At 43.6% G+C, this 4,144-nt stretch overlaps 1 pseudogene; it reads left to right on the top strand.

The window, feature by feature from the left end:
* Positions 1-3,608: 3,608 nt before the first annotated feature.
* On the top strand, positions 3,609-3,727 carry LOC133509297 (5S ribosomal RNA; annotated as a pseudogene).
* Positions 3,728-4,144: the final 417 nt, after the last annotated feature.

The raw sequence follows: 4,144 nt of genomic DNA, 5'->3' as shown, positions 1-4,144 counted from the left end.
TAGGCAGCCAGCAAACTTATAAAGAAACTGCGTACACGAGGCGATCTTTTCTTGCTTTTATGGAGGTCCCTTGTGGCAAATGAATTCATAAACGTAACTGAAAGATACAGAAAATGTACATTACACTGCGCACTGAGTGCCGTTGTGCAACGTACAGGTAGCTAGCTTATTCATGCTAAACACACTTGTTTACATCGAGCTTTCAAATAAAATAGAATTGTGACCTCAACCTCATGTCTGTGAACATAAAATACTTACAAAGATGAAAGTTTTCCAAGGTTCAAATGTTTAGAACACATTCAGCAAAGTTCTGAGTTGTTCTCAGACTTAATGTTCATCATGGTCATATTTCCCTCGGAGATACAACAGAGATCCTCTTTAGTCGTACTGAGCACTCACTCAACATAGGAAATAAATGATCCTCACAGGTGTCACTCTGATGCTTTTTCTTTTAAAACATTTTAACACATCATGAAACAAACATCCATCCATCCATCCATATTCTTTGCCGCTTATCCTCACGAGGGTTGCGGGGAGTGCCGGAGCCTATCCCAGCTGTCAATGGGCAGGGGGCGGGGTACACCCTGAACTGGTCGCCAGCCAATCGCAGGGCACATTGAGACAAACAGCCGCACTCACAATCACACCTATGGGCAATTTAGAGTGTCCAATTAATGTCGCATGGTTTTTGGGATCTCCCACGCAGGCACGGGGAGAACATGCAAACTCCACACATGCGGGTCGGGATTGAACCCGGGTCTTCAGAACTGTGAGGCCAATGCTTTACCAGCTGACCCACCATTGCTGCCTGAAATAAACATATTTTTATCGTAACTAACGTATTTATGAAATATACAAATATTTTAACGAAAGACATTGCAATTATTCTTAATTATTAGATTATTAAAATTATTATTTTTTCCAAAAGAACAATTTCATCGAAGCTGATTCGTGTCATTGCTTCTTTGTCCTACGTACTCTGGCGTTGACCGGCGATCCGCCCAGGCTGCACCCTTCAAACGGATTAACTATCAAAAATAGTGTGTAAACAACATTGTCTATAAGATCTAAAAGTTATAAATCCAACGTACGATATTATCCTCTCCCGCCAACTGCCGCTTAGCATCGATCCGACGGCAATAAAGCACACACTTGAAGTGACGTCTAATTAGCTGGCCTCTCTTTGTCTAATTAACTGGGCGCTGGTTGTTATGCGAATGGTCGCCAGGTGATCAATAACGGCCGAGACAAGCTAATTCCTCAACTAGCTCGGCGCGCTGATTCCTGCAATATCGGCCGGCGGTCATTTTGGACGCTGGACGCAAAAGCGTCTACTGAAGTGACTGATGTGTGGCGTGGTATTCATTAGGCCAGTGAAGGTTTAAGGAAACAGTTTTTAAGAGTTGTTCCCATTTTTTTCAATGGCTACCCACTGTGACACTTGTGTATTGCATATTTAGAAGAAGAAAATGCATAGTTTGAATAGTTGTCCACTGCAGTGGCGGATGATGAAGTTTTACAAAGACTCCTGATCGTTTGAGTAGCAGCCTACTGTAGTCCCGTGTTGACACGAAGACTCTTTGAATAGATGTCCACTGTTTTGGCTGATGCGTGACTTTGGTATTAATATTTGTGCATTTGGAAGAAACTGCTTTTATCCATTGACGCTGTAAGGACTGATGCGCATCTTTAATTTAAGACACAGAGGAAAAAAATGATGATGGTAAGGAAGTGAAGAAATGGGTCCAAGCGGGGAGGAACAGTTGGCGGAAGGTGTCTGGTGTTCTATGTGACAGGAGAGTCTCCGCTAGGATGAAGGCCAAAGTCTATAAAACTGTGGTCAGGCCAGCCATGATGTACGGATGGCACTGAAGAAACAACGGGAAGCAGACCTGGAGGTGGCAGAAATGAAGATGTTGAGGTTCTCGCTCGGAGTGAGCAGGTTGGATAGGATTAGAAATGAGCTCATTCAAGGGACAGCAAGTTTAGTGAGAGCAGACTTTGATGGTTTGGACATGTCCAGAGGCGAAAAAAAAAAAAACAGCTTTTGAATTGTTGGCCACTGTAATGACTTCAACTCAACTTTCACCATCACAACTAATGCATGTAGAAGAAAATGAGTTTTTAAACAGCTATAATCTTTTGTGACGGATTCACAACTTCAACATCAAAACTCTCGTACTGTAATTTCCGGCCTACAAGCCGCGACTTTTTTCACACGCTTTCAACCCTGCGGTCTATGCGGTGATGAGGCTAATTTGTGCATTTTTTCCAACGGCTGCAAGGGGGCACTCAAGCGGGAACAGGTAAGAATGAGACCGGTGGAATATATGTGCCGAGGAAGTGACCTTTAACGGCACTGTTAGCGCTGCGCTAGCGTTAGCGCTGTGGTAGCGTGTTGCTGCTGTGTTACTGGCGTGTCTCAGTGATGTTTACCTGTAAGCTTTATTTTAACCACCCCTATTAGCGTTAGCGCTAGCATTAAACTCTTTCTGTGTACCGTATTTCTTTGTAAATATCTCGTGTTTCAATATGGGTTTCAATGTGGCTTTTACACAGCTGCGGCGTATGTATGTACCAAATGGTATTTCCTTTATAAATGTACGCAGTGAGGCTTGTAACGTGGTGCGCCCTGTAGGCCAGGAATTACGATAACTGATGCGCAACCTTCATATTAAAAGTCATATGATTAATAAGATAAACTGATTTTGTATTGTTGTCCACTGTTATGATCAAGTCTCATCCCATCCATCCATCCATAATTGTGAGTGCGGCTGGTGTCTCTCTCTCACTTGGTGTACCCCGTGTACCCCGCCTCCTGCCCAATTACAGCCGGAATAGGCTCCAGCACTCCCACGGCCCTCGTGAGGATAAGCGCCTCAGAAAATGGACGGCTATACTGTATATATTCAGTATATATTTGAACCTATTCCATTGATGTTCCAAGGTTGTTGTTTCTGACAGATATCCTGGTGTCATTTGCGAGATCGGATACATACCGTATATAAATATTTGACTGGCTCAGGCCATTAAAGGCTGAAGTGAAACCTCTGTGTTCTGCAGCCGTGTGGAAAAACGCCGATAAAACAAATCTGTCTTTCTTTTTTATTTTTTCTCCCCCCCCCCCTCTTCTCTCATCTAAATCAAGTCTGCGGGCGCTCGATAAGGACGCCGCCCCGCTCGTCTTATCAGACAGGAAGTCAACAGCGTGATACTGACGCCGGGCTTTTTGATCAGGTTGCTTTTTCGACTGCACACTTTGGCGGAGGCTAATTAGCGGGTGACATTCTTCCGCGAGCCGACGCGACGCAGCGCCTGCCGCGCAACCAAACTTCATTTGATTGACCCCCTGATATTAGCTAACCCCACAATGCACTGCTTTCCTACATCACCCAGTTCATTTTCAAAGCCAATAATCTCATAATAGTGTTTATTAAAATAGCGAGACATTTTTTTTTTGAAAAATGTAATAATACCAACTTGACGAGAAAATTGTTTAATTTTTCAAACAATGTTTGAGAAAAACAGGAAAGGGTATTTTCATGTTTTACACCAGTGGTTCTTTTTAAGATATACCAGGATCATTTTCATATAATTTGAAAAAAAGGGCTGACGCTCACGCTACCCTGAGAACGTCGGATCTCGTCAGACCTCGGAAGCGAAGCGGGTTTGGCCCTGGTTAGTACTTGGATGGGAGACCGCCTGGAAATACCAGGTGCTGTAAGCTTCTCTCGCTGGCTAAACTGCAGAAGGGTTGTGTCAGGAAGGGCATCTGGTGCAAAACTGTGCCAAACAAATGTGCGTTTGTCCGAGATGACACGCTGTGGCGACCCCTAACCGGACAACCCGAAAGGAAAAGAAGAAGAAGAATCATTTGAAAAAGTCCAGTTCCCATTTTTGATGCTTAGGCCGCACACCCCGAAGACAAAATGGAGAAAACCAATTAAGAAACGGCAAAAAACAACAAAGAACACGCATAAAGACATGTGAGAATATTGTTCAAACGAACCTATAATCAAACCGCAGTTTTTTTATGTACGCTGGAGCTAATTGCCTAGCTTGAGCCTGACTCCGATGTGGTTCTTTAATGTTTGGATCAGAGTAGAAGGTACAGTACTGTATATCAGCATCACTTTGTGGTTAT

Source organism: Syngnathoides biaculeatus, chromosome 11 (genome assembly GCF_019802595.1).
Source record: "Syngnathoides biaculeatus isolate LvHL_M chromosome 11, ASM1980259v1, whole genome shotgun sequence".
NCBI classification, from domain to species: Eukaryota; Metazoa; Chordata; class Actinopteri; order Syngnathiformes; family Syngnathidae; genus Syngnathoides; species Syngnathoides biaculeatus.
Note: the sequence above shows the minus strand (reverse complement) of the source record. Positions and strands in the feature narration are given on the sequence as shown.